An 11,397-nucleotide genomic window follows, 5' to 3' on the forward strand; every position below is an offset into this window, starting at 1 on the left:
CAGTGGTACTGGCATATAAATCCAGTCCAGTGATACTGCCATATATGTCCAGTGACACTGCTGTATACATCCAGTGGTACTGGCATATAAATCCAGTCCAGTGATACTGCCATATATGTCCAGTGATACTGCCGTATAAATCCAGTGATACTGCCGTATATGTCCAGTGGTACTGCCATATAATTCCAGTGATACAGCCGTATATGTCCAGTGGTACTGCCATATAATTCCAGTGATACTGCCATATATGTCCAGTGGTACTGCCGTATAAATCCAGTGGTACTGCCGTATAACTCCAGTCCAGTGATACTGCCGTATATATGTCCAGTGCTACTGACATATAATTCCAGTGATACTGCCATATATGTCCAGTTATACTGCTGTATAAATCCAGTGGTACTGGTGTATAAATCCAGTCCAGTGATATTGCCGTATATGTCCAGTGATACTGCCATATATGTCCAGTGGGGTGGTCTTCTGGTACCCGAATGTCGGGATCCCGGCGCACAGTATACCGGCGCAGGAATCCCGACAGCCGGCATACCAACACATATTCTCCCTCGTGGGGGTCCATGACCCCCCTGGAGGGAGAATAAATAGCATGGCACACATAGCGCGCCACCGTGCCCGCAGCGTGGCGAGCGCAGCGAGCCCTCAAGGGTCTCATTTGCACTCGCCATGCTGCCGGTATTCCGGCAGTCGGGCTCCCAGCGCTGGTATGCTGATCGCCGGGAGCCCGGCCGCCGGCATACCATACTACACCCGTCCAGTGGTACTGCCGTATATGTCCAGTGGTACTGCTGTATAAATCCAGTTCAGTGATACTGCCGTATAATTCCAGTGGTACTGGTGTATAAGTCCAGTGGTACTGCCGTATAAATCCAGTGGTACTGCCGTATAACTCCAGTCCAGTGATACTGCCGTATATATGTCCAGTGCTACTGACATATAATTCCAGTGATACTGCCGTATATGTCCAGTTATACTGCTGTATAAATCCAGTGGTACTGGTGTATAAATCCAGTCCAGTGATATTGCCGTATATGTCCAGTGATACTGCCATATATGTCCAGTGGGGTGATCTTCTGGTTGCCGAATGTCGGGATCCCGGCGCACAGTATACCGGCGCCGGATCCCGACAGCCGGCATACCAACACATATTCTCCCTCGTGGCGGTCCACGACCCCCCTGGAGGGAGAATAAATAGGGTGGCGCACGTAGCGCGCCACTGTGCCTGCAGCGTGGCAAGCGCAGTGAGCCCTCAAAGGGCTCATTTGCGCTCGCCATGCTGCCGGTATTCCGGCGGTCAGGCTCCCAGCGCTGGTATGCTGGTCTCCGGGAGCCCGGCCGCCAGCATACCATACTACAACTGTCCAGTGGTACTGCCGTATATGTCCAGTGGTACTGCCGTATAAATCCAGTTCAGTGATACTGCCGTATAATTCCAGTGGTACTGGTGTATAAGTCCAGTGGTACTGCCATATAAATCCAGTCCAGTGGTACTGCCATATTATTCCAGTGATACTGCCGTATAATTCCAGTGATACTGCCGTAAAATTCCAGTGGTACTGCCGTATAAGTCCAGTGGTACTGCTGTATAAATTCAGTCCAGTGGTACAGTCGTATAATTCCAGTGATACTGCCATGTGGTGGGAGTATTTCTTTCAGTATTGGGTCCATCATCAAGACCCCCAGTGGTCCCTCAGTGAGCTCCTAAAGATGTCCTCATGACAGTTGTATGTGGTGATAAAAGCTATCTGGTCTTCTTTCCTCTCTTTGGTCTTATACAGCAATAGATTTTATCTCTCCAGTGATTTTGTTCTCGTGATGGCTTCTTGTAAATTTACTGCAGGGTATGCCTTCTCCTCAAATCTACTTTTATAAAGTTCCAGTTGTTCTTCACTCAGTCGCTGCAATTTCTCCTGATTCTATGGAACTGTGAATATGGTATATTTTCTTTCCATCTTTTAAGGTGGTTGCTTTTAAAATCAAGGTAACTGTTCTGGGCTACTTGCTTAACAAAGTTCTTGGTTTTGATCCTACCTTCTGTACCCGTCAGTATCAGATCCAGGAACTCAATGGATTCTTTGTTGGTACTTTAATTGAAGGAACGTTTCATGTCGTTACTCTCCAAGTATTGTAAAAACTGATTAAAAAGATCCACTGTTACATCCCATAGAATTAAAATTTTGGCAATGTATCTTCTGTAAAAAACAATGTTATCCTTAAAGCGGTGTTGGCTGTAAATGAAGGAATTCTCCCAGCACTCCATGAAGAGATTCGCAAAGCTGGGCGAATGAGGGCCCATATCTTCCGCTGTCTTTTGGGTAGGTACCGGTTCCTGAAGATAAAAAATTATCTGTGTCGGAGCCTAGTCTCTGTAATGCTGCAAATCTGTTATTAGTCCTTTGTGGAGGAGTGTACAGGGATTGTGTGTGGTTGTTCCTAATTGTTTTCCCTTTGTTTGGTGCCGTCTTCCGATAATTTTTTGTGGCTCTTTGTGGATGATTCTCTGGTGCTTCAAATCGACTCCAATTTTTGGTTCTGCCCTGATCGTAGTCATTCTTGTCCCATAAGAATTTTCTCTCTTTCCCTTTGATGACCCCCTCCTCTATACTGTATGTTCAGTTTTCTTATTGAAAACCTTTTCATTTATTTGGTAATCCTGTTTGTCCTTGATTGGTTCTAGTTCTGTCTCCTTGTTATTGATCTCGCTTTGTAAGCATGTTAAAGCCTTTTTCTTTTCCTCAATGAGTAATTTTATCAAGTTAATGGAACAGGTGTGTAGTTTCAGGTCCCATTTTTCTATAAATTCTGGATTCATGTTTCCCAGTGTGGATTGTTTCAACAGTCTTAGGCCTCTGGGAACTCTGTCCATTGAAATGTAGTGTTCTAAACCCTTAATATCCCACCAGATTTTTAATTCTTTTGTGAAAAGTTTCTCCATTCCCCAGAATAAATCATCTATATTACATGGTGTGAGTATATCATTATTCACTTTGTTTTCATTAAAAATTCTTTTACATAAATCATTCCTTCTAGAGGTACGATCGCTATTTCTAAGCATATTCACTAGTACTGTGGAAATCTCTCAACAGGCCGCCGTGCAAAGTAAACCAAATAGTTTTGTAGAACCAAAAGAAAGCGGCGCCACTTGTGATGATGACCACCAGTAAAAACAAAAAAGATATTTTTGTTTATGTGACACTCCTAAATATTGTAGGCATCAACTGACCCTTAAGTACACAGTATTGGTGAACTACTGTAATAAAAACTAGGAAAAAGAGATTAGGGTTCAAGTGACCACTGGTGTCAATATGCTAGTATGTAGCTGCAATAAGTTACATATGTGATCAGAATAAAATTTTAGCAAGGGAATTTTATTTTGAACAGAGTTAATATCACAAAAATATTTTAAATTAACCATAAAATTAATAAAAATTAATTAAAGGTGTATATCTATAAAAAACCTAATTAAAACCGAGATATAAGAGAATAAAGGAGATTCTTAACTTAATGACCTGGAGGTCATAGGGGGAAAGTCCAACACATTTCGTCCTTTCGTCTTCTTCAAGGAGTAATGGCACAATGGGACAGGGCTCTTATTTATACTCCCCATAATTAGGAAACTAATTATGACATCACATCCTGTTTGGGGTATATATCTAAAAATAGCTACCAAATGCAATCTATACAATGTTCAAAATTACAGTCAATATCTATTGCTGCTGGAACATTTAAAAACGAGTGTTTTCAACCATGAAAAATGCTTCAAAAGTATTTCTTTACATAAAGTGCGGCACTTCTGCCACACTTCCGGTGTCAATAGAGTCTTTTGCACATGCGTGAGGTTCTAGACCTGTTTCCCAGAGTCATCATAGAAAAGCGTCTGGTGTGAGGATTCCGAAAATGACGTGACATCCGCTCCGTGGAACGCATTGCATCCTCTCAGAGACTCTGTGACCGGACCCGGAAGTGACATATCGTGTGGTGGAATGCATCATGTGACTCATCTTGTGTTTCAACGTTGTTATGGAGACAATAGTCCACAGTGTTTCCTGGAAATATACTCAATATATGGATGAAAAACAAAAGTAAATTTTTGTGTTGGAGCATAATCAAGTTCTTTTAGTCAATATGACATATTATTATTAAGATATAAAGGGTTAATCCTTTTATATGATACAATGACATTGGTTATATCAATTACTAGTGTAGTATAGTGAAGATACTCTAATATTAAATGGTGAGTGAACAGTGACAGTGATATTTAATAAATAAATAAATAAATATATATTAAAAGTGACAGTGCATATTAATGTATTACATTTACAGTATTAATGGATTAGTGCAGTGAGTTATAAAATTTTACTGATAATTAAAGTGACTGTGCCTACTATAATATATTAGTACAACAATTGTATAATTTTAGTGGATTAGTGCAGTGAACTATGACCCTCATTCCAAGTTGATTGCTCGCTAGCTATTTTTTTGCAGAGCAGTGATCAGATAGTTGCCGCCTCAAGGGGAATGTATTTTCGCTTTGCAAGTGTGGGAACGCTTGTGCAGCTGAGCGGGACGAAAACGTTTTTTGCCGTCTCTGAGTAGCTCTGGCCTTACTCAGCCCTTGCGATCACTTCAGCCTGTCCAGTCCCTGAATTGACGTCAGACCCCCGCCCTGCAAACGCCTAGACACGCCTGTGTTTTCCCTACCACTCCCAGAAAATTGTCAGTTGACACCCATAAACGCCCTCTTTCTGTCAGTCTCCTTGCGATCGGTTGTGCGAATGGATTCATCGCTAGAAGCATTGCACATGAACAATGCTGTTTGTACTAGAAGGACACGTGTGCGCATTGCGGTGCATATGCATGCGCAGTAGTAACCTGATCGCTGCGCTGCTAGAAATGTCAGCGAGCGATCAACTCGGAATGAGGGCCTATATACTGTCACCCAAATTTTCGGTACAGTACCTGATCTTCCTAGGTGGTCACCCTTCCTGGTACTGGTCAGGCCCGACACTGCTTAGCTTCCAAGATCGGTCGAGATTGGGCATTTCCAGTGTGGTTTGACTGTAACTACTTGACATATGACACATAACCATACTGCTGTTTGATTTCTTTAGTATTAAATTGTGTACAATAAAGTGCTAAGTGATGTTGAAAGAAGGAAGGAGAGAACAAAAAGGGGGGTAGGGAGACTGGAACGACACCTTCACAAGAAAGGGACAATCTCATAACTTTCATCCAAGCCCATCGGGTGCATAGTTCTTAGATGGAAAATCCAGAACATCTCACTTTGTGACAGTTTGTTTGCTAAATCTCCTCTTTCTCCCAATTTTACCAGTTATATATATATATATATATATATATATATATAATAATCATATAGCCTGCCGCACACAGTATCGTCCATATAAGGAGTGCTGGGTACATAATATGTTACAATAGTCCCAAGAAAAAGAAACCAGCACCTCCAAATTGCTGCATAATAAAATCTTTATCAAGAAATAAGATCTTAAAAACACCAGAGGCAAAAAACATTGAATAAAGCACATGGGGTGTCAAAAAAACTGCATAATGTCATATCACCATTTCAAAGTGGTAGATAGACCCACCTGTCTGTCGCTGGAGGCTTGCACTATCTACCACTTTGAAATGGTGATATGACATTATGCAGTTTTTTTGACACCCCAAGTGCTTTATTCAATGTTTTTTGCCTCTGGTGTTTTTAAGATCTTATTTCTTGATAAAGATTTTATTATGCAGCAATTTGGAGGTGCTGGTTTCTTTTTCTTGGGACTATATATATATATATATATATATATATATATAGTGTATATATAAAACAGTATATGAGATAGATATACAGTATATGCACACATGCATCCTTAACAAAGTCCAGAATAACAACTGATTCGGTGCCGCATAAAACGATGAGCCGATGTTTTAATTGGAGTTTTAATAAATTGTAATTTTTAAAAGGAGTTATTGCACTGCTGAACATACTATTTCCTAGTGCGTGAAAGTTGTAGACACAAAGAGAGACATGCACAAATTGGGATCTGAAGGATATTTCTACCAAGATGTCAGATAGGCACTAATCAACTTTTTATACATTACATATGCAATTGGCTACAGTTTCTAACTATATTTTAAAATACCTCATTGAGGGGGCACTATGAGCACCTACTTGCCTTCTTTTATATATATATAAAAAATTAGATATGAGTACCTCAGTTCTTGTTTGATTTACAGTATCCAGCCAGGTTAGAACTAGAGATGTGCACCGACTCCCGTGTTTTGGTTTTGGGGTTGGACCTGTATCTCCCTTGTATTTTGGATCTGTATTTGCTTTTGCCAAAACCGCCCTTGCGGGTTTTGGATCTGTATTTTTTATATTTTTTATTAAAAAAAATCATAAAACAGCTAAAACAGCTAAAATCACATAATTTGGGCCTGTTTTTTTTTCTACAGTATTATTAACCTCAATAACAATCATTTCCAGTCAATTTTGTCCACCTCACAGCTCACAATATTGTTTTCATCCATTTTAGGCCAAAGGCTGCAGCAAACTGGCTGGTTACTAACCGACAGAGCAGCGACACAAACACACGGCAGTTTATAGCACATCTATGAAACCTTGCCACACAACAGTGGCAGAAAAGAAAAGTGGTGCAAGATGAAAATGTCCTTGAGCCCTCCCTCCCACCCTTCCGTTAGATATTAAAAAGGGCATACACAGTTTAACAAGCCAAGCAGTTCAGTGACAGGAACTGACACTTTTGTGGCTGAAGTTCTTGCTTTGTTTGGGCCCCCACAAAACCATTTAGAAGGACTACCTCTGATCACTAATGAGGAGGTTGATGATGAGTGTGTTAATTACATTATAATCTTTTACAATAAATTCCATGAACTAGCCGCAAATGACGTAGCATGGAGGAGTTGCCTAGATGGCTAACATTCCTACCGCTATTAACTTTGGCCTCACAAATGGAGCAGATGCCTTTACAAACATTGTCAGGATTTTGGTAAAAATAATCCCACACCCAAGAGATGGCTTTTTTGGTGTTATAAAGAAAACCATTGTGATGCCTGGGCCTATCACGGGCAAGAACTGCAGTCACTAATAGCTGACTTACACAAATAACATAATCATCAACATCCTCAGTGTCAGATTTTAGTACACACATATTCACCCCATCCTGTCCTACTTCCCAACACAAGTCCTCAATTTCTATTATGCCCTCATTATAACCGTCTTTTCTTGTACTGCTCCCCACATGTGCAGATGGTGTAGAAATGGTGGAAGGAGGTGAAAGAGGCTTCTCTATGAGGACAGTGTGAGAACTGTCAGACTCACATATAGCTGATGTGGACACTCCTAAATGTGGACAGGAATGTCTGACGGTTCTGAATGCAGTTTGTTCTACTGCCTTAGTTGGGGTTTTTGACACCTCTTCTAGATTCTGGAGGTGCAGAAAAAGATGCCTCACTGACAATTGCAGAAACACGACTTAAAGGCCAAGACCTGAGTCTTCCCTTGACACTTTCATATTTCTCTGCAGCTAACTTTCCTTTTGTATGTTTTTTTCTTTACCACTGTAAAATTAAATTACTTCTTTGATTTTAAATGCCCTGACTTAAGCTCTCTATGCCCTTGGGCATCGGCCTTAGTAGATGGTGTTGACGGACTTGCATTGTCATGACTGGTGGCAGCACCTGCAGCCCTAGTATGTGCCTTCTGCTCTCCTCTCAATTGTTCATCCTCCATATCTATCAACAAATGCAAACTAAGTGGTGTAGAGCACACACCACAATTTGTACAAAAAATGTACAACCTACGTGTATGAGTCAGAAATAGTAATCTAACACTGCAGTTTAATTTCACCAACAGTGTCACACAATATGAGTATAAGTACAAAATAAAATATATTACTGTGGTACCACCTTCACCCACAGTGTCACACAATACGTGTATTAATCAGAAACACTGCGGTTTAATTTTCAACAGTGTCACAAATTCAATACGTGTATGATTATACACCGGCAGTGTCACAGATAAAAAAAAATAATTATAGTACACTGGGGGTTTAGCACCAATATATATATATATATATATATATACATATATATATACATATATATATATACATAATTTTTGTATTATATATTATTTAGCTTTAACTGGTGCAGAGCACCATTAGACTGGCAGAAGACCCCTTTATGTACAACAAAGCACCGACCACTACAGTGTCACAATACGTGTATGATTATACACTGCGGTCTGACCGACAGTGTCACAGAAAAATAATTGTATAGTAGACTGGGGTTTCGCGCCAAACAAATAAATATATCTATTTTTTAAATGATATATTATTTAGCTAAAACTGGTGCAAAGCACCCCTAGTTTGGCAGAGACCCCCTTTATGTACAACAAAGCAGTGTCACTCACAAAACGTGTATGATTATAGTACACTGTACACTGATTATACAGCAGCCCCTTTATAGACGGAGAGAATACCCCTGAACACCGCATCCCCAGCCCCTTGATGGAACATAGCATCCCAGGTGGACACAGGAACCATTTTAGTAGCCCCACCCGTTTGATGGACAAAAACAGAGCACGCCTGGACGGACACCGCATGGATGCATCCGTTCACTACAACCTCCACAGATGGTGTAAAATGGCGTGATCCCTGAAGGACTTATATAGAATCCAAAACCCGTGGGAATCCAACAGCGGGAGGATGATGTTTTGCCTTGATTTGTAACTGAGTCAGGCGGGAAAACCTGAGCTGGACTCGGATTCCATCTCTGATCGCAATGTTCAGTAGGTCCGGTTCTCGGACCCGCTCATCTCTAGTTAGAACCTGTGCACGTGGATGTGCATCATCTTTCTGAGCCATCACATCATCATTACAGAACTCCCAAATTCAGGTGACTCGATTCATATAATGTAAAGGCACTGTAAATCACGCAAGAACCGGGAGTGCTTGTCTTGAACCTGGAACTAGAAAAGCCTTTTCTAGCTATTGAGTCAGCATCATTATTGGAACGATAGCACTGCTGGATGCATGTATAGTGAGCCGGACACCCTGCAACTATTATAACTATGACCATGGTTAAAGGATGTAACTATTGTTAGGCAGTAATAATCAGTGAAAAACAATTGTATTTCTATGAGGTTAACGTTTGAAGGATTGCAGCAGAATGTATATTTTTGCAATAATAATAAATACAAACTATGTTGTCAGTTTGACAAATAAATATCAGATGTTTATTATAGTATTTTAGTAAGAGGGTCCTGTATGGTTAATTTGAGTAAGATACCACTAAGAGTGAGATATTTGACATGTAAATAATATATTCTATAGTCTCTACTATAAATAGTATTTGAGAGAATGGTGCTGTTTCTTTTGAACTAAGTATATTCCAAACAAGATAAACTGTTGCATCAACATAGTTAAATAGAGTTGAAGTGACTTCCGGTTCTGGTATTCATGGGATAGGGAGCACACAGTGAGAGCTCCGTCCCTGCTACCCCACTGAACCACCTTTTCTAGGCTGTTCTTAGCTTCCACGGCTCCCGGGACTGGACCTGCTGCCTCCGTGATCGCCATGTATTGCTTTGTGACCCCTGTGACTGTGGCCCCACAGCCTCCCGCCGGTGCCTCTGTGAGACAGGAGAAGCACTGCGCAGCTGGCAATATGGCACTGGACGCTGGCACTGACACACTCATCCCTGCCTCCCAGAAAATGGCTGCTGGAGCCACAGGGACTCCTTCCTCACAGGTATGCCTCTCCTCAGATGCACCAGTGACATATGGGGATGTAGTAGAGGCTATTAGGGCTACTATGGCCCCCCTTCTCTCCCAGACTGTGTCTGATATCACACAGCAGCTGCATCAGCTTACACAGCGTGTCACTCTTACTGAATGTCAACTACATGCAGCTTCTCATGACATTGAAGGGCTACAAAATTCTGTAAAGTCACTGACATCTGAGAATTATCATATCTGGAATAAATTAGACGACGTCGAAAACAGGTCGAGGAGAAATAATATTAGGCTGGTAGGATTACCTGAATCAGTGAAAGGCACAGCATCAGACCATTTTGTATGAGTTACCCTTCCATCCCTATTGGGTATTGAGCACGACTGTCAGGCTCTGGTTATCGAACGGGTTCATCGTGTGGGGCTCGTACCAACTCCGAACAGACCGCGACCGCGGGTGACTCTTTTTCGCTGTCTGAATTACCTCCACAAGGTGGCATATTGGTCTGCTTCACATAGAGTGAAAAATATTCAATGGGAAGGGAAAAGGCTTTTTATTTTTCAGGACTACTCTGTGGAGTTGACCAGGGCCCAGAAAGCCTTTTCTCCCATATGCTCGCAATTTGTGTCAGAGGGCCGCAAGTTTGGTCTGTTATATCCTTCCCATTTGCGCCTGTATGAGGGGACTTCTCACAAAGAATTCCTGTTGCCAGCTGATGCCACAGCTTACCTACGCCACCTAGCTGACGCGAACCACGCTGACATATCTGATCCACCCGCAGCACCCACCTGAAAGGGTTACTTCTTTAATTTCGCTAGTAGCCTCTCGTGTCTAATCTAGTTTGAGTTGCTGGCCTCTATATGACTTATTCTAGGCAGGAGTCTTGCATTCTGCTGCTTTGACCTGAGTTACTGATGTACATTCTCTCCCGACTGACCTGCTATAACACCTGAGTCTTTCACCCTGTTTACTTACAAGCTCCAAGTTTTTCTCAGCCTGGGAACTGTTGACTTTTCTTGTTTCATATTTCACAGACGGCTTTTCTATGGATCTCTGTTGGCAACCTGGAACACCATTTTCTGTTTCATTTTGATTCCATTACAGGTTTAATCCATTGCTTGGCAGCTCTTCCCGGAGCACCATCTATCTTTGTTCTTGTTGTTTTTATTGTTGTTGTTTTCTCTATGTTTGCTTATGCAGTGGGGTGGTCGGATGGGGCTCCCTACCCATCTATCTGGTTACTAGCACCCGTGTGCGAGCTGAGTATTGTTATTCCGCTCCTGCATGTCTGGACTATGGCTGGTTTTACCATTTTGCATTTGCTTATAATGTCATTACTACTGTATAGCCATCTACAAGTGCTGTTCTTCATCTTTCTTTCCTGCTCCGCACTCCTTTGTTTTGTCTCTCCGCCCCAAGAAACACATTTGACACCGGATCAGATTGCAAAATTTAACTGTTTAAATTGGCAGGTGCTGGGTTCTAGCTCCTTTAATTCTAAGGCCAGAGGTGTAGTAATTCTGATCAAACACCATTTGCCCTTTGTCATAGCTTCCACTATAGTCGACCCAAGTGGGCGTTATGTAATACTTTCAGTTACATAACGTGACCTTGGGTCCGACA

The 11,397-nt window shown here is 41.6% G+C and overlaps 1 pseudogene; it reads right to left on the reverse strand.

Moving 5' to 3' along the window:
• Positions 1-4,959: 4,959 nt before the first annotated feature.
• Positions 4,960-5,078, reverse strand: LOC134930763 (5S ribosomal RNA; annotated as a pseudogene).
• Between the last annotated feature and the right edge of the window lie 6,319 nt (positions 5,079-11,397).

This window comes from Pseudophryne corroboree, chromosome 5 (genome assembly GCF_028390025.1).
Source record: "Pseudophryne corroboree isolate aPseCor3 chromosome 5, aPseCor3.hap2, whole genome shotgun sequence".
Lineage (NCBI taxonomy): Eukaryota > Metazoa > Chordata > Amphibia > Anura > Myobatrachidae > Pseudophryne > Pseudophryne corroboree.